The 20273-nt window shown below is 44.1% G+C and overlaps 1 protein-coding gene across 2 annotated transcripts in view; it reads left to right on the top strand.

Annotated features, from left to right (window-relative positions):
* The window catches only part of LBH (LBH regulator of WNT signaling pathway), an 82866-nt gene that overhangs the window by 28412 nt on the left and 34181 nt on the right, over positions 1-20273 (top strand). The gene's annotated exons all lie outside the window — the stretch shown is intronic.

The following is a 20273-nucleotide window of genomic DNA, read 5'->3' as shown; positions in this document are numbered from 1 at the left end:
TATTTGCCCAGTGATTAAAGTTCTTGGAAAACATCCCTTTTATTTATTTTTTTTTAAGATTTTTTTTTTGATGTGGACCATTTTTAAACTTTTATTGAATTTGTCACAATATTGCTTCTGCTTTATGTTTTGGTTTTTTGGCCACGAGGCATGTGGGATTTTAGCTCCCCGACCAGGGATCGAACCTGCACTCCCTGCATTGGAAGGCAAAGTCTTAACCACTGGACCGCCAGGGAAGTCCCCTGAAAACATCACTTTTAATGGATATCATTGTCCATCATAAAGCTGTAGCATAATTGTTCAACAATTTCCCTATTGTTGAACATTTATGCTATTTTCTGTATCTTTAGTGGCAATGTCATGAACATCTATATACACCTTAGTTCCTATCCCAGACTATGTCCTCAGGACGATGGAATTACTGGTTAAAGAGCACCAACATTTAATGCTTTACCCCCCAAAGAAACTATAATCCAAACATATAGAAAAAATATACAAAGAAGGTGTTTCTTCCTACTCTCAACCCTCAAGCCAGGAATGCATCCAATTTTGACCGTTTGCCTAGTACTCAGTCAGGAATGAAGAGTGGTTCAGTGATACCCAGCTTTGATTCTTGAGTGATTAAGGCGTGAGCCCAGGCAGCAATGAGCACCCTGTTCAGGGTGCCAGGGGACTCTGGCTCGGGGCCCCTCAGCACTGAATCACTGGACTGACATGTGTTCTCCCCACCGTGGAGAGGAGATGCAGGGTGGAGAGGGGACACAGGGTGGAGAGGGGATGCGGAGCAGAGGAACCATTCTATCCCTGCCCCCCCAGCACCCTCCCTCACTGGAGCCCTGCAGGCTGGGAGTGCCAGCAGAAGGCCCAAGAATCGATGGTCCTGAGGTCAGTGTATCTGAGGTTTGCTCTTGGCCAGAATTCAGAGTAGGGAAAAGAAAACTGCATCTGGGTCAAGGTGAGCCTGTCTGGTTGGAGGTCCCAAGGCTACACAGAGGACAAGAGTGATCAGAGCATTGAGCCAGGTGTGGCATTGAAGGAGAGCAAAGATGCTGGTTCACACAAGAACCCCGCCGGAGGAGCCCTTCCATCTGAGATAGTAGCCCTCCCTGCGGGTGGTCAGCCACACAGTCTTAAACCTCCATGACTTACATCTTAGTGCCAAGGCCATCCCTTCATTTTAAAAGGAAGAAGGAAGAAAACTAGTACCCACTGGGGATTTGCTGAGTGCCAGGCACTTTAAAACACAAGGGAGGCCCATTAATCCCCATTGTTACAAATGAGCACACCAAGGCCAAGAGAAACAAAAGGCCTTGCTTAAGGTGACGGGGCCAATTAATTAAGGGCTAGGGCCAGAACTGGGTGCTTCTCAATCCCTGGGTACAGAGGCAGGTACAGTAGGGAGAAGACCACTGAGCTTGGGTACTCATCCAAGCTCTGCTGTGTATTAATTCTTTGAACATAGGGATGGTACTCATGCCTTCTGAGCTTCAGCTTTCCTCTTCTGTAAAATGGGGGACTGCTTGCTTTGTAGGGTTCCTGTTCAGAGTAACAGGGATGATGCTTGAAAAGGACCTGGTGTCATGCTTGGCCCACAGGAGGAGCTCACTAAAGCCAGTTGTAGCATTCACTACTTTTGCTTCTGTCCCACCTCTTCTGGGAGCCCTGATGGGGAAGCCCATCCAGGTATGGATGGATCACAGGGATTTCTGGGAGACTTAAGTCTCTGGAACGAATCCCCTCACTCCCTGACCACCCCACCGGCCCCCATCATGTTCGACCCCAGCGCAGAACGCTGGCAGCTTGATTACTTTGCAACACTCTGGCTTTTCTCTCAGAGCAGAAAGAAGGCTCCGGACTCTACATCACTTTCATGCTCCCCAGATAGACCTGGTCCCCAGACAGAGGAAGGACAAGGCTCAGAGCTGGGGGTGGGGGTGGGGAGGAGGTAACTGGAGCATTACCTGTACGAAGTGTCCAACGTCCAGGTGATATTTTATCCTGCTCCTTGTGAGGGTCTCCAGTGAGCAGAGGACTGTTAGTGGCCTGCGCTCTTGGTGCCTAGGCCTTTGCAGACCCACCTCAAGTTTTCCTGGGGGTTTGGCTAAGCGCTCCCACCTCAGCCCTTTAAAGGCTCTGGGCTGAACTCAGCCACCTCCGACAGGACCACGAAGGACCAGCCGAGCACTCGATGGCTGCTTCCCAGCCCGCCTGGGAAACATTTCATTTTCTATTTGCAGAATCACAGATGTTGACTTTTGATCTCTTCCTCTCTCCCTCTGGGCCTCAAATCAGTAATGACAACTATTTCATCTCTTTTTAATTTTTTTTTCTTTTCCCTATAAAGAGAAAATGTCATGAGGGCTCAGAAAGGCTGTTAAAATATTGTAAGAGTTTATTACACACTGGCTACTGGGGTGAGAAAGAAAAGATCTAGCCCTCTCCACGTAAAGCCAGTGGCAATCATCAGAAGGGGGCTGAGTGGGGCACCTTTAAAGGCAATGTTTTTAACCTTCCGTGTATTTGTACACCATCCAGGGATCTTGTTATGGTGCAGATTCAGATTCAGTAGGTCTAACGAGCTCCTGGATGAGGGAGGTCCACACTGCTGGTTCCGGACCACACTCAGAGAAAGACGTTGAGGTTCTGCCTGTCTCTATCCTGCTCCAGTCCTGAAGTGCTGTGATCTATAAAACCCTCCCTGCCATCTCCATGCAGCTGGGTAGTGCTGGCCAAGCTTCTCTCAGCAGACACTTTAATATAATTAAAACCCACACTAGATTCTTATCACTTCTGTTCTGTTTAAACAGAGGATATTCAGATATATACACATTTCCAGAGGTGTCTTTGTTTTTTGGGTTTTTTTTTTTTTGTCACACCATAAGACATATGGAATCTTAGTTCCCCGACCAGGGATCAAACCTTCGCCCCCTGCAGTGGAAGTGCGGAGTCCTAACCACTGGACCGCCAGGGAAGTCCCCAAAGAAGGTGTCTTTAGACCAGAATCTGTCCCAATAGGTCACACAAAGACTCTTATTGGGGGTGGGGGTCTTCCTTCTCTCACTCCTTTCCATCCTTTGGGTTATTTGTCATTTTTTCAAATGAAATTCAGCTCAACCATTATGATATCATGCTGAACCTTTTGCCACTCCACAAATGGGCAAGTCTCTGAATACCCAGTGAAAATTACCTTTTTCCTTCTATATTTGCTAGTTACTTATTTAAAAATTCATGTTCTATGTATTTAGAGCACATAGGCTCAACTTTAAGAAAATGTATTATATGACTGAAACATAATGCAGTGGATAATTAGGGTGCATTAGAAAGTGACCTCAGTTTCATAAAAGGATTCACTGCAGCATGCCTTCATGTGATGAGCTCTTTTCTGGTCATTTAACTACGAAAATCTTGCTCTCAGAGATTCTGATTTAACTGGTCTAAGGAGGGACTAGGGCTCTAATTTTTTTTTAAAGCTCCTAGGGTGATTCTAATGCACATCCAGGTTTGAGAGCTACTAGACTAAATGATGTCAAGCTTCCAACTTTAAACTCTTCAGATGACTTGCTGTTCATTTAAATTCAACACACATTTTTGTACACCTGTCGTGTGCCAGGCACTATGTGAGGCTTCAGACACATGAAGTCCTGGTTCCTACATTCAAGGCTCCCACAGACTAGCAGGGGAGATAAAGCATTCAGAATTAATTTTTTCTGGAAACCCCACAAATAGTGAGTCAGGGAAACGGTGTCTGTATTGTACAAATAAAAGGCAAGGAAGGAATGGGCAAACCTGCCTGTATCTCCTCCACATCATCACTATCCCTCTCCCTTCCCTCCAAAGGGAATAGAAGATGGATTAAGTAGGAGAACAATGAGCTGCAGGGCAGACGCTTGGCAATCAGATTTGGGTTCTGGGGAGAATGGGAGGGCTCTGGGAGGCTGAGGTGTGTAGCCATCCAGACTGAGTGATTTCTTTTTTTTTTTTTTTAATTTTTTGGCTGCATGGGTGTTCATTGCTGCGTGTGGGCTTTCTCTAGTTGCGGCGAGCAGGGGCTACTCTTTGTTGTGGTGCGTGGGCTTCTCATTGTGGTGGCTTCTCTTGTTGAGGAGCACGGGCTCTAGGCACACTGGCTTCAGTAGTTGTGGCATGCGGCTCAGTAGTTGTGGCTCGCGGGCTCTAGAGCGCAGGCTCAGTAGTTGTGGCGCACAGGCTTGGTTGCTCTGAGGCATGTGGGATCTTCCCGGACCAGGGCTCGAACCCATGTTCCCTGCATTGGCAGGTGGATTCTTAACCACTGCGCCACCAGGGAAGTCCCCAGACTGGGTGATTTCTTAATGCAGGAATGCAAAACCTGCCCGCAAGTGGCAAAGAGTATGAGATGATTCTCAGCAGCTCCTCTGCCAAAACTGTCAAGAAATTCAAGTTGCCTTCTCCACCTCCTTTTCCGAACATGTCCCCAGCCTCCCGGTTTGGGTGCTCTTCTCCCCAGATGGCCTTCCCTGGTCCCCTCACTGCTCTAGGTCCCTCACCCCATCCAGGCTTACCTGTCCCCAAATAACCTCTCACCAATGGTAGTTCTGACCCCTGTGCTGCAGGCATCAGTGAGTGGGGCTGGCTTCCACATGGAGCTACGAATGGCCAAAAGACCCACTCAAAAACACTTGCATTGTAAGGTAGGGACTCTGTTCTTCCAAATGTCACTCCAACGTGGGAGAATTCAAGAATGAGATGTTTTAATAAAGGCAGAACCAGGCAGCCCCCAGCTTATACTAATCCACCGAAGAGCAGAGCAAATGGATTTTGGCAGAAAGTACCATATGCCCCAAGCATTCCCCTTGACCTTACTTCTGGGCCTCACTTCTGGGTCAAGTGGGATGCTCTCCCACAAGGGAGAGAGAACTTGCTCCCAGGCCAAGTTGGCCAAAGGGGAAATGGGCTGCTTCTCAAGACGCTCAGCTTCCGCATTTTGTGAGGATATGGGGTGAGGTTTGGGGGCAGGACTATTTGAACAATGAATAGGGTGTTGGCTACTTTTAATGTGCGTTACAGGGAGCCTCTAAAAACCACTTTGTGACCTGCCTTTAGCTGCCTTCCAGCTCTATGAATCTTTGAACTATTTGAACTGAATTTAGGAGGTCTCCTGCAAGTGGAGGAGTCCTGGAAATCCTGCAAAGCCATGAGTACGAACAAATATTAACTGGGACTCTCCTCAGACCCCACTCTGTGACCCTCAAGTATTTCCTATCACTCAATCCTCACGGTCATTCCAAGGGGTAGATATTATACCCATTTTACAAATAAGGAAACTGAGGCTCAAAGAAGCTGAAAGATTTGCCCAATATCCCACAAAAAACAAGCAGTTTCGAGCCGAGGTTTCCTAACTTTTAGTCTGATGCTCATTGTATGATATTATGATTTGTATTCTGTTCAGACACAGTAAGAGCTGGAAAAATCCCAGAGTATTTATTCAAGAAAGAAAGTGATCTCAAAGAAGAAGAAATGGATTTGGTGGAATTGAATGGATGGGTTAGCTCAGGGCAATCTCGTGAGTTGCCAGCAGAGGGCAGAAGCCTGCCATTCTATATAGGTGCTTACATCCTTTAAAGCCCACGGAGGTCTGGGAGTAAGAATTTTTCACCGAGAGGGAACCCAAAGAAAGAGTAGGAAAGTGCCGGTGTGGACCGCTGTGGTTTCAGGTGGCATGCATCTGGGAGCCAGGGGTATGGAAAGAAAAGCATTCTCCTCTTCTGGGTCCCCTGCACCCAGAAGGCAAGAGGCCCACAGCAGCACAAGACACTGAAACATGCACGGATTCGAATACAAACAATCCAAGATTTGGGTCCTGAATCCCCCAGTGTCTATCTTCTGTCACTCTCCCTGTTTGTGCCTGCGTCTGCATCCATGAAAAGAAGGTAATAACAACTGCCTCGTAGGATGATCAGCTAAAGTACTTTGCAAATTATAAAATGTGCTGGCAGGTTAGTGGAGCTGGGTTTGAATGAAGGCTGCTCTAGTGTCTCTCACTAGCACGTGAGCTGTTGACAAGGAGGCCAGGTTGACACCTGTGCTGGGAGGCCAGGGGAGGGGGTGTGGAGCTGGGGATGTGGAGGTGGTAGGCAGAGGAGGGGATGCCACTGCCCCCATTCTCTGATCAGGGTCACTCTGACCTCAGGACACTCCACTCCAGTTGACATGCTTCACATGGGCTGCCTGTCCTCCGGGGTCCTGTGTCCTCAGAGGAGAGCCCCAAACCTCCCCGGCAGCACCTGAGAGGCCTGATTTTCAGTGATGTGGCCCAGCTCCCTCAGCCCCAGGGATGGTGGGCAGAGTCCCTTCCCAGCCAGACAGCTCAGAACTGAAATGCTGCTGGTGAGGCTAAGTGCGAGAGACCAAGGACCCCGTTGCTGCTCACCCCCAACCCGGCACTCGTCACAGTAACAACACTTTACAGTTCTTCCCAGGAGCACAACTTCCCATCTCATTTGTGATTTTGTTCACCAGGCCAACAGTCCTGAGAGGGAGGTAGGACAGATACAGTTTTAACTCCAATTTTTTAAGAGAAAGAGACTCTCAGCCAGCTTAACAATTTGTCCAAAGTCAAGCAGTAGTTAAAAAACAACAACAAGAACAACAATGACAAAACCCCAACCAATTCAGAACCTGGTCTTATGGCCTTAAAGACACCACCTTGTACTGATTTTTCTATCAAGAGAGATCTTCTATCTCTCTCCATCTGCTTTCTCTCTTTTTAAACTCCCGGTATAGACATATAAGGTCATCATTCTCAACTTATGTACATTATCATCGTCAAGCTAAGCGAAGACCTTCTTTTGTTTTGTTTGATTTAATTTTATTTCCTTTTCCTATCATCCCCAATTTGTGTTCCCACTCAACACCTCTTCTTACCCCCTAAATGGGCACCCCCTCTGATTTGGTTGGTTGGTTCTTTCACTGATTGATTTATTTATTCATTCATTTGTAGGCTTGAGCCAGATACATTTCTGACCAATAATGTGTTTATGATGCTATTAACAAGCATTTTTTTGTTATTGTCGTTCACAACTCATGGACCCTAATTTTGATTCCTTTTTTTCTACACTTCTAGTCATTTCCCATTTATATGCTTTACTCATCCCCTACTCCTGCATCCCTAAGTATATTACCTGCTACTTGTGCCTACTTAATTTGTTTTATTCTTATTGGCTTCTGATTTGTTTTATATTATTCTAGACTTTTTATCATCTTGGACGTGTTTCCCTCCTCGTTTTGTATTATTTGTTTATTTACTGTACATGCTTCTGAGTCCTTCATCCAGGTTGGTGACAGTGATGTACACAATCAACACATTAGTCAGTCCTCACCGTCACCTAAAGTCCGAGTAAGCTCCTTATGAGGCTGACAGTAAATCACTGAACTCTTGCTTTGATCTTCTACAAGTTTTTCGTACTCTTTAATAGTTGGATGCTGAAGCAGTGGTGTCCCATAGAACTTACCACGATAATGGAAATGTTCTATACTTTTGTACTGTCCAGTATGGTAGCCGCTAGCGACGTGTGGCTATTTGAGCAGCTGCAATGTGGCTTGTGTGACTGAGGAGCTAAAATTTAATTTTAATTAATTTAAATTAAAATTTAAATAGCTTCATATGGCTACCTATTGGAAAGCACAGATCTATTGCATTACTACTCAAAATGTAGTCCCTAGACCAGCAGCATTGCCATCTGGAAGCTGGGAGCTTGTTAGAGATGCAGAATTTCAGGTACACCAACTTCTACTGAATTAGATCTGCATTTTAACAAGATTCCCCATATGATTTCTATGCACACTGAAGTTTCTGCCCTCCTCCCCAGATTTACTGAGATATAATTGACATATAATCGTGTAAGTTTAAGGTGTACAATGATGTTGATTTGATATACTTGTATATTGTGAAATGATTACCACTATAGTGCTAGCTAACACCTGCATCACATCACATAATTACCATCTCTTTTTCTGTGGTGAGAACATTTAAGTTCTACTCTCAGCAACTTTCAAGTATAAATACAGTATTATTAACTATAATCACCATACTGTATATTAGATTCCCAGAACTATTTCATCTTATAACTGGAATTCTGTACCCTTTGACAAATATTTCCCCATTTCCCCCACCTCCAGCCCCTGGCAATCACCATTATAGTCTATTTCCATGAGTTCAGCTTTTTAGATTTCATGTATAAGTGATATCATACAGTATTTGTCTTTCTCTGTCTGACTTGTTTCACTTAGCATGATGCCCTCAAGGTCCATCCATGTTGTCACAAATGGCAGGACGTATCTCACATCTTCTTTACCCATTCATCCACTGGCAGACACTTAGGTTGTTTTCAATCTTGGCTATCCTGAATAAAATGCTGCAAAGAACATGGGAGTCCAGATTTCTTTTAGAAATCCTGTTTCCATTTCCTTTGGATATATATCTAGAAGTGGGGTTGCTGGACCATATGGTAGTTCTATTTTTAATTTTTTTGAGGAACTTCCATACTGTTTTCCATAGTGGCTGCACCAGTTAACATTCCCACCCACAGTGCAGAAGTGTTCCCTTTTCTTTACATCCTTGCCAGCATTTGTTATCTCTTGCCTTTTGGAGGACAGTCATTCTAACAGGTGTGAGGTAATATATCATTGTGCTTTCGATTTGACTTTCCCTGATGATTAGTGATGCTGAGTGCCTTTTTACCTGTTGGCCATTTGTATGTCTTCTCTAGAAAGAGGTCTCTTAAAAAAAAAATCAGAGCATTTGTTTGTTTGCTGTTGAGTTATATGAGCTCTTTATATTTTTTGGATTTTAACCCCTTATCAGATATATGATTTGCAAATATTTTCTCCCATTCTGTAGGTCTGATTTTTTTGTTTAATTTTTTTCTCTTTAAAGGTATTATGCTTCTTTTGTAAGAATGATACTCAAATACATCATGGCTTGTTTTGTTTTTGCTATTTTGAAAAAAACTGTATGTTTTTCATATATTTTCTATTTTAATATACTTTTTATAGGTGATATATCAATAGAAGAAAGATATTTGTGATATCTTCATTGAGCAAACGCTGAGCTTTCTTATTAGTGCTAATAATTTTTTTATTATGTTGAGTTGTCAGTGTGGTCGGTCAGAGTTCTCTCTCTTTCCTTCCTATAGCTCTTATTTATTTTTCTGATTTTTATTGCTTTAGCTAGGTCTCTAGTACTATGCTGAGCCATAGCAGTGATAACAGGCACCCTTGATTGTGGGGATGAATCTAAACTTTCTCCATGTAATATATATGTTGTAGACACTTAATATATAGCCTTCATCAAGTTGAGAAAATAAACATTTATTCTAGTTTTTTTGGAGACTTTTTAAAAAAATTCAAAAGTGTTTATTTGATACAAATGGTTTTCACAATAAAAGTTCAAATGTTTTTTAAAACATTTCTTGAGATAATCATGAAATTTTTCTTCTTCTGTTCATTAATGGTAAAAATTACATTAATAGTTTTTTCTCACATTAAACTTTCGTGTATTCTAAAAATAAACCTTACTTGGTCATAACTTTTTAAATACACTCTTGGATACAGTTAGGTAATATTTTATGTAGAATTTCATATCAATATTCAAACATGAAATAGCCTTATAGTTTTTTGTTTCTTTTTTTTTACCATCCTTATCTGACTTTGTAATGAAGGTTAGACCAGTCTTATAACAAAGGCGAAACTGATTTCTATTTTCTGGAACAGTTTGTATATGTCAGGGTATTATCTCATCCTTATGATTAGGTGGAACTTATCTGTAAAACCATCTGAGCCTAGGGCTTTTCAGGAAGAGGAGAGGTCTTTGATTACACTGTAATTCTTTATTGAATACTTGACAATTCAGTTTGCTGTTTATTACTGTTGCAACTTTGGAATTTCATATTTTTCCAGAATTGTATCAATTTTAATGCCTCCAAATTTCAATTTTTCATAATATTGTTAGTCTAAAACTTTTTGTGCTGGTGCTTCTTTCAATATTAATTGCATGTTTACATATCTTTTTTCTTCTTCTAACTTTGTCATATACTACTTGTATATTTTACAACCTTTTCAAGAAACCAGCTTAATGTCTTGTTGTTTCTGCACTCTGTCTCTCTGATTTCTGACATTATGTTATGTTTTCCTTTCCTCCCCTCCTTCTGCTCCTCTTCCTTCTTCTCCTCCTCCTCCTCCTCCCTCATCCTTCTCCTCTTCCTCCTTCTAGGTTTATTCTGGAGCTTTTTTCTAATTTCCTGCATTGAAAAATTGGCTCTAAGAATGTTTCAAAAGGGGTTTGGAGTAAGCCCTCTGAAGCCTTATATACTTGATACTACTTTTATTTTACTTGCATTTAAATGATGTTTTGGCTGGATATAAAATTCTAGGTTTGAAGTCCTTTTCCACCAACACTAAAAATATTACTTCATTGCTTTCTTGTATGCATTTTTGTTATTGAGGTTTCATATAATTCTGATACTTTTTCCTTTTTCATTGATCTACTTTTTCTTTATAAATATTTTGAGAATTTTCCTTGTTGTTAATGTTCTTAACTTTTACTACAATATTTCTAGGTGTGAGTTCCTTTTTTTTATCTATCTTGTTTAACACTGAATCCTTTCAACAGAAGTTTTATATTTTCTTTATTTCTACAACATTCTCAATTACAATACCTTCAAATATATCCTCCTGCCTTAATTCATTTTCCCATTCTGGCTCCAAAGTCTGTGATACTAACCACTTCACTATCCTCCCGCTCTTGAAAAGAGAGTCAAGATTTCGTTGCCCTCGTCTGCTTAGCCACTGCCTCCTTCCCCCACGCTAAAAGGCCGTGATAGGGGCCTATTTTGCCTCTGTATTCTTAGTGTGTCAGTGCTCACTGTGTGTTGAATGAATGAATGAAGAGAATGGAGGAGTGGCGGTGACCACAGGGCTAGAGCAGGAGGTGCTGTTGCAGCCGGGGCAGCAACCAAGCCTCATGACAGTGCTGTGTGCCCACACCCAGGTGTATGACCTCTACAGGGTGGCAGCTCCTTAGCAGAGCCCTCCCTGTGGGAGGAAACACCTAGGGCAGCCAGCCCAGCCCAGTCATGTTCTAAGATAATGACCTGGGGTGAGTGCCTGCCATAGCTTTGACCAGCTCTCCATTTGGCTCAAAGCTCCCTTCTGGCAGCTGTGGGGCTCCCGATGTGAGGCCTGTCTGACTCCTTCCTGTCCAGCTGTGGAACCAATGGCAAGTTGCCCTCCTCTTTGACCCTCAGTGTTCTCTTCAATATCTTGGGGAGAATGTTACTGTCCTTTCCAGCTTCCAGGGGTGTAAGAGGCAGCAAAAAAATATTTAAGTGCTTGTAAACAGGGTGCTGCTCTCATCAGGGACAAACCACAGTGCATGTAAAACTCTCTGACCCTGGAGTCTGCGTTCAGAAGGGAGATTCCCACATGGGCACATGTGGGCCTTGATCTAACCCTGCTTCCTTGGAGGGGGTCAAGACTCCCCACAGGTCTGTGGCTCTTCAGATCATTTGAAAGAAACCTCTGGGAGCTAGAGCCAACTCCAGGTGGGTGATTCCATCCACCCTTCACCCTCCCCTCCCACACCCTCACTCACAACCCTATACTGTATTACCTCACTCCATCCCCCCACCATTCCCTGCTCTGGTTTCATTGAGGCTCCATTCTGACCTTCCCTGCTTGTAAGAGGGTCCCAACGCCCAGAGCATTTCCCTTCCCCTCTGCCCAGCAGAACTTCTTTTGCTATGTATATAACTTATGTCCTGCTCTTAGCTAGGCCTAAGCTGAGGAATTCAATCTAAGTGTTCCTTGGATGATATGGGCTTACTCCTCATAAATTATATATATATATATTCTTTCAGTAGGGCACCCAAGGTCTTAACACAAAAGTAGAAGTACCAGGTCTCTTGGCAGCCTGGTGGCAGGAAGAGGGGAGCGGTTGTTCCAAGACCTTCAAATAACCCATTTAGGCAGTAATGTGGACTCTTGAGAATATGCCCTTGGTGTCCAAGGCACAGACATTTTTCTGAATGAAATTCTCTCTTTTGGACCCAGGCTATCAGCTCTTTAGAACCACCCCCCTTACTTTCAGCTTCTCTTTTTTCTTTTTTGCGGTACGCCCGGCCTCTCACTGTTGTGGCCTCTCCCGCTGCAGAGCACAGGCTCCGGACGCGCAGGCTCAGCGGCCGTGGTTCACGGGCCCAGCCGCTCCGCGGCATGTGGGATCTTCCTGGACCAGGGCACGAACCCGTGTCCCCTGCATCGGCAGGCAGACTCTCAACCACTGCGCCACCAGGGAAGCCCTCAGCTTCTCTTAATGGCCACTCCCAGCAATCTTTGAAACTTTATTGATTCATACTATTTTCTACCATCTCCTCAGTTTTATTTTTTAAGTAGATCTGATACCCTTTCAATATTCTTGCTTTTCTGATCTTCTTTCATAAAAGTCTTCCTCTTCTATAGCTTTATTTTAAGAGGTTTCAAGCATGAGGTAAGAAATTAGATTTGATTTTCTTGGGCACCATCCAACCCTGAACTCAAAGATTCTGTGAAATTTGCAACATGGTTAACACTAAACTAGCACCACTGAGGACCACTAATGATTAAACCTGCAATAATGTGGCTGGTGCCCTTCTACCTAATGAGAGGATACAACACTGACCAGTAAGTTCTCTGTCTGGTGTTAAGATTACTGAGTTACTCTGACATTATCTAGTTTGAACATTCAAACTAGCCACACTCCTGGTATGCCATGGTAATCCTATCTTAGTAATGACAATAATAGATAACACACAATATACCAGGCACTTTACATCATTAACTTATTTATTTCTCATACTAATGCTGTGAGATAATTAATATTTTCATCCCTACATTACAGAAGGGAAAACTGAGGCAGAGTAAGGTTAAGTAATTTGCCCAAAATTGGAGTTGGTAAATGATAGAGCTGGGATTCAAACTCAGCAGAATGGCCTCTTTCCCATACTACCTCCTGAAGATCAGAAAAGATTATTGTGCACCCCCCTATATGTAATTATGCTGTCATATCTGCTCATAGGAGACTATTGGAACCCTTTTCTTTACCCTTTGTCGTTATGATATGTGTCTAGGTTTTACCTTTTGCACACTGGGAAAAGTTGGAAGAATTAGGAGATCTTTGAAGCAGATAAGAAATAGAAGTAAAGGGCTTCCGTGGTGGCGCAGTGGTTAAGAATCGCCTGCCAATGCAGGGGACACAGGTTTGAGCCCTGGTCCGGGAATGTCTCACATGCCGCGGAGCAACTAAACCTGTGTGCCACAACTACTGAGCCTGTGCTCTAGAGCCTGAGAGCCACAACTGCTGAGCCTGTGTGCCTAGAGCCCGTACTCCACAAGAGAAGCCACCGCAATGAGAAGCCCATGCACCGCAACCAAGAGTAGCCCCCACTCACTGCAACTAGAGAAAGCCCGTGTGCAGCAACGAAGACCCAACGCAGCCAAAAATTAAAATAAGTAAATAAATTTTTAAAAAAAGAAATACAAGTAAAAATACTGAAGCTGCAATAAGAAATAGGAAGTAAGCAATGCTTGAGTAAAAGTGAGAAGGGTTGGAGAGGGGAGCAGAGGAGGAAATGAGGAGTCTTATGGAGGGTTTGGAAATCATAATCACATGTCATACAAAATGAAATGAATAAATAGGAACATTCAAAATCATAAAGATGTCAAATTCATCTATGGAATTTTAATCAAAGTCCAACAGGGTGTTTTGTTTTGTTTGGAACTAGACAATCTGATCCCAAAAGTGATTTGGAAGAGGAAAGGGCCAAGAATAACTGAGAAGCAATTTTGAAAAAGTACAAGGTAGAAGAGCTTACCCTACCAGATATCAAGACTTATCATCAAAATATTTAGTAATGAAGACAATATCATTTGGGCAAAAGGATAGACCAATGGAGCAGAATAGAGAGCCCAGCCACTGGCCCACCTGCACTTGGAAAGAATATAAGGCAGAGATGTCACAAATCAGTGTGGATCTATTTAGTAAACGAGTCTAAGGAGCAACTGTTTTCATATGGAAAATACAAAAGTAGATTTCTACCCTAAATCAACCCCAGGTAGATTAAAGAATTCTTCAATAAAAACAAAAAGCAAAAGTTTAAGATACAAGATGAAACTATAGAAAAATTCTTCATGACTTTAAGGTAAAGAAGGATTTCTCTAAGAAATGCACACACACAAATAGAAACCAGAAAAAATGGATAATTTTGACTACATTAAAATTAACTTCTACACAACAAAAGGCCACTACAACAAAGTGAAAAACAAGCCATAGCCTGGGAGAAGATATTTTCAGTGACTATAACATGTAAAGAAATCTCTAAAATTAATTAGAAAAAGATAAACAACACATGGGGGGAAATGGGCAAAGAATATAAACTATCGATTTGCAGAAGAGGAACCCCGGGAGGTCAATAAAAATACAGAGAGATGCTTGCTTTCACTATTAATCAAAGAAATACCAATTAAAACAGTAATGTTATACCATACACACCCACCAGCTCAGCAAAAATTTATGTTAGACAATGCCAAGTGCTGGCAAAGATCTGTTATGTCATGGAGCCTCATTCACTGCTGGTGGGATTGTAAATTGATACAAGTATTCTGGAGAGCAATTTGGCTGTTACTAGTAAAGTTGTAGGTGGTCGTGTCCAGAAATCCCACTCCTAGGCGTACAGTCTTGTATATATGCACAAGGAGACATGTATTAAGATGTATGCTGCCACATGGAAACAACCTAAAAGTCCATGAGACTGGATGACTAAATTGTATTATAGTTATACAATGGAATACAGTACAGTGTGTGTCAGCATAGATGAAAATCTCATAATTGTAATGCTAGGGGAGAAATGCACATTGCAGAAGATTATGATTATGTATACACACACATATACATGTATAGTTTAAAAGCATAATAATACTTTATAATGTTTATGGATACATAAAAATGCAATAAATATAATAAAAAATATAAAAACATGCACGAGGATGTTGAATTCAAAACAGTGCTTCACTCTGGGAAATGAGAGAGGAGAATGGAGTGGGGAAGAGGACAGAGGGAAACTCAGCTGTGTCTCTAATATTTACTTTCTTTGAAGTAAGAAGACCTGAAGCAAATAAGACAATATGCTAATATTTTCCAAAGCTGATGTGGCCATCATTAATGCTGTCCACCGAATATTTCTGGCTCTCTGCTTTCCAGGCCCATGGTAAGATTGCATTTTCCATTCACTTTGAAGTTAGGGGTAGCCTGGAGACTTTGGCCAATGAACTGAAGTGGAAGTGACTTACATTTCTGGTGTCAGTGCACAAAAGTGTTGGCCAACATGGCAGCCCAGAGACAAAGTTTCTCTCCTCCCCAGGCCCTACGCAGACATGATATTTCCAGATAACCTGTGGAGTACAGGTGGATGAGTGAGAGATGAACCTTTATTGCTCTTGGCCATTGAAATTTGGGGATGTTTGTTACCACAGCACAACCAACTCTGTCCTGACTGATATAGCTGTGAAGTGTGTCCATAGGTGTTCACTGTGTTAGTCTCTGATTTTATCTACATGTTGAAATATTACAAATACATTTTTTAAAGTTTTTAAATTGGACTGGATTAATCATATTTCTCAGTTCACGGCACATTGTCTTTATTGGTCTGCATAATGCCCTTCTCTTATTTTATTAATTCTCATTTTCTTAGTAAGTACCTCAGACTTGAGATGGAAGCAATGTTGAATGACAGGACATCTTGATGTATTGACAAAGGGAATGAATGATGGGCTCGCACTCCTAGCACGAGTCCTGATTTCCTCCAGTGCTCTCTGGTCAGATTGTGGGAGCCAGACTTTCCAATCAGAAAGTCTCAGCTCTTCTCCAGAGAAATGTAAACAAGAATTGTGATGAATGCAATGGTCCCAATTGTTGCTGACTCTTTGTATGGTTTTAGAAAAATCATTTCACCCTTTGTTCCTAATTCTCTGATGTGTTGGCAAGTGCTAACCTTGCCCCCAGAGAGTTCCTTCCCTACCCACTTAGAGCCAGCACCTGCCCTCCATCCCCACCAACCAGCAACTGTTTCCCCAGACGCAGGTCACCTGTGAGAGAAATGCTAAGAAAACTTTCCACACCTCGTGGCTCCCAGGTTCCTTTTGCAGGGCTGCCTGCAGAACCCTCAGGGAGTGAAAACCCCACGAAGAGAAGGAGGAAGGGGGCAGAGAGCTGGGAGAAGGAAGAGAAACTTGTGCTTCTGGCCAGTTCTGTTCTGTACTGTGGAGCGAAACACAAGCAGTGCCTGGAAGTCACCGTGAAATTTGATGCCTTTGAGAAGTTCCGTGGAAAGAATGACATCATGACCAACCACTCCCCCCACCCCACCTTTTTTCCAGTGGGAGTGAGAAATAAATAGACTGACACATTTTCCAGTCAGGGAGCGATTCTGGAGAGCAAGTTTACCTTGGCTCAGGAGCTCAGGTGGGGCTGTGAGAAACCTTATCTGTGCTTGCCCTGTAAACAAGGGGCCCTCCATCTCCCCGGAGCCTTGGCCACTGAGCAGGTGACCGCGGCAGGCAGGTGAGCAGGGCAAGCCACGGGCTGGCCAGAGCTACCGCAGAGCCAGCCTGGCCCCAAGCAGGCTGTGTTAGGTAAATATTGCCTAGATTTGACTGACAGACTCATTTACTGACTGTGGCTGCCAAGAGAAATGCCATCAAATCCACCAGATTCAAAGGTAAAACAGACGTCCCTTAATTTGATGTTTCTCAAACTGTAATGTGCATATGGTCACCTGGGGATCTCCTTAAAATGCAGCTTCTGATTCAGCAGGTTGGGGCAGGGCTGAGAAATTGCATTTCTAACAAGCTGCCGGGTGATACTGATGGTGCTGGTCTATGGAGCACACTGTGAGCTGGCAAAGCCTCAATGTTGAGATGACCGTGTGCATTTTACACGGTCGAAATAGTTACCATTTAAGGAGCCCCGTCTGACTCTGTGACAGGTGCTGTACCAGGTGTCTTCTGTCACTGAGCTCTTTTACTCTTCATACCAGCTCTGCAAGGTAGGCATTATTATCCCTGCCCCTTCCTTGGCAGACAAGGAACTTGAGGCTAAGAGAGGTTAATTCCTGCTCTGTAAGTGTCATTTCCAAAACCTTTCATTACTATCTTCCCTCCCCTTCCCCACGATCTGAAATAACCCAAAGACAAAGGATAATACACACCCTGTGTAGGGCTGGGCGTTGTCTGCTTGTGGTGATCGGCCCACTTGACATCCGAGAATGAATAATTCCTTTTGTACAGAATCATCAGGGCCAAGCACAGGACTTCAGGAATCCTGGAGTGAATGTTTGGCCCAGTAAGCCCTGGCCACAGTAGAGATAGTCACTCAGAAAGGTGGACACGTCTGGTTTTCAAATCCCTATTGTACTGATGTGTTCACCCCTAGGAAATGCGGTTTAAGATTCTAAATACCAGGAGGAGATGCTTTGATGTGTCAGCTTGGAAAGAATGCCTCTTAAGGGCCATTTAGGACTGCAGGAGGGAAAAAAAATGCCCCAGCTTGTGTAAACACCAGCGTGAAGGCAGTTGTAATTGACTGACCCACCTGGAGATATTTAAATACCTCCAAGAACTGTGATGTGCCCTTGCAAAACCCAGACAACTTCCGGGTATGAACTTGCATCACATCTGCATCTCAACCAGCAAGGCAATCCAGCTAGCTGGTCCTGGCCACACACAGGGCAAAGTGGGAAAAATATGATACTCTCCCCCAGACCCTTGGAAGACCTGAATTCTGGTGACCACTTAGGAAGTCAGACTGCTCTAGGACTCCATTAGCATTTGAACCTCATCCATAGTGGTTCCAAGATGCGACCATGATTTGTACTGCAGGGTGGGGAAGGCCAGGTTCAGGTCCTCCTGGAAGCCATTACAACTCCATCCTTGTTACACAGAAGAAAATACTCAGAGCAGCAAGTCCCAAGACAAATTGAAGGCCTCCAAAAAGTCACATTTAATTTTGTTATTTACATATTACATCATCCTACAAAGTATTTGAGGGAGTTTACGGAAACCACATAAAAGAGAGCAAACTTTAAAAAAAAATAAGGAGAGGGAATACGGGAGGAAGGGAAAATAAAAGAAGAGGATTAAGCCTGGTGTGGTCAATACCTTATCAAATATTTTAAGGTCCCACGCACTTGGACTAAGTTATCTTAAATCGAGCTCTGACTTCCTAACCTACAAAGCAAAAAAGAAAAGCATGGACAGCATTCACTACACCTATGCTATAAAAATGAAGCAGCTGCTTCAGAGAAGCACAGCTATTCCTGGTGCTGAGGTTCCCCATGGGGCTTCATGAGGGAGAACCAGAAGACACAGTGGAATGTCATCAAGAGTGTCCTCAACACCAGCTCTATGGGAAGTCCCACGGGTTGTTTCATGGGGATGTTTCCTCTAATTCGCCCAGTGCAGGCTGACGGCCATGCCAATGCCTAGTCCATCGAGAGCAATTGTGAAAGATTCCAGAATGACCCCTGCGGAGCTGGCTTCGTCCCAGGATAAAAATCAGAGGCAAGGAACTGCTCTGGTAATCTGACAGTCTGATTTCTAAGCACTCCTCACGCCTGCCTCTCTGCAAATCTGAATTTAGTCTGCTCTCCAGGCCTTGTGCCCACCTCACTTAATTTTGGGGTGTGCGTCCTGAGCACTCCCAGCAAATCTGCAGACAATGAAGGTGAAGACGGGGCACAACCTGTAGCCCATCCCCGAGCTGGGAGCAACGGTCTGCCTGCCATGACTTGCTGGGCACAGAGCAGTCTCTTTTCCTGGGAAAGCACAGGCTGAGGAGCCAGAGGACCAGTGCTGGTCCTGAGTTCACGCTCACTGACTGTCACAACTGAGGAAAGTCAACTCCTCTCTCTGGGCCTTACTTCTGTTGCCTGCAAAAGGGAGAAGATGGGCTGGCATCTAATCTGTCCGTTCCAGGAGGATTCCCCAAGCTGTGGTCCTCCGTGATGCACGGCAAATGGAAGAGAGGCAAGAAAGCAGAGTTGCAAGCTTTGGGGTCTGTGATAGAAATGGAAATGTGCCACCTGGATCCGCTTCAGGGGAGCACCTGCTGCCCAGCTGCTGGGAGTGGGGTCAGCAGACTGCATCCAGCTCCCAGCTCCTTCAAGGTCAGCCTCGGCTGAAGAGGGCCTCCTCTGCCAAGATCAGGCCTTCCCCACGACAGCCCACACTGCAGATGCAGGAGAACAAAGGCCCAGGCATTTTGTCCCAATGCGGGACACTCTGACAGGTAATATTTCCCCCACAGCTCCCCACAGGATTGGCTGAGATTTGTTGAGCCTGCATTAGACTTCCTTCTCGGCCCAAGCCTGCTTCTTCCCCTTCCTTTCATCAGTGTTGGCCCCAAACCCTGTCTCCACAGCTGCCTCTGAAGAACCTAGTCTGCAACAGCTTCAAAGCACCCACGGCACAGAGACTTGCCAGACCTGACCTTCAGAACAGAAGCCTTAGCCACCAGGGATCCCAGAGTGAGAGAAACAACTAGTGTGGATGGTGTGACAACACTTATAGCCACAGCCGCAACTCAACAGGCAGTCATCACGTGGACGCCCCACCCATCTAAAACTGACATGATCCTCTTCTCCCCAAATCAGTCCCTTCTGGGCTTTGTTTTCCCAGCGGATGGTGGCAGTTTTCCAGTCACCCAAGCTCAAGACTTTTCCAATTCCTTCTCCCTTCTGCTCTCACATCCAAACAATTACCGAGTTCTAAAGCCTCCATCTCTGCATGGCCTCTCACCTTGTCATCTGCACCTCCCATGGACACAACCTCTCTCTTGGGCCATCACAGCAGGTCCCCTTCTGACCTCCCTTGCTCCAGCTCGCCCCTCCTTACTTACCGTCAGATGGTTATACCTGTGCGGGCTCCTGTCACGGTGATGGCCCCCACTGCCCCCCGTCATCGCTCTATGGAAGGAAGAGAATGTCAGAGATACTGGAATCACACCAGTCCTTCACACCTGTTTCCCCTGTAGTCACTGGGAGGTATTTGTTGCTGCTTGTGACAAACACTTATACACAAAGTGGTAAAACAACATGAATTGGATAAGTTTCTGTTTCTATTTGGATTGAGGTCAGTGTGATTTCCCTACCTTAGACCCAGAAAACAGAGCACTTGTTCAACTGCGGAGGTGCCCCTGGCATGTAAGT

Source organism: Stenella coeruleoalba, assembly GCF_951394435.1.
Source record: "Stenella coeruleoalba genome assembly, chromosome: 13".
In the NCBI taxonomy this organism is placed as follows: domain Eukaryota; kingdom Metazoa; phylum Chordata; class Mammalia; order Artiodactyla; family Delphinidae; genus Stenella; species Stenella coeruleoalba.
Note: the sequence above shows the minus strand (reverse complement) of the source record. Positions and strands in the feature narration are given on the sequence as shown.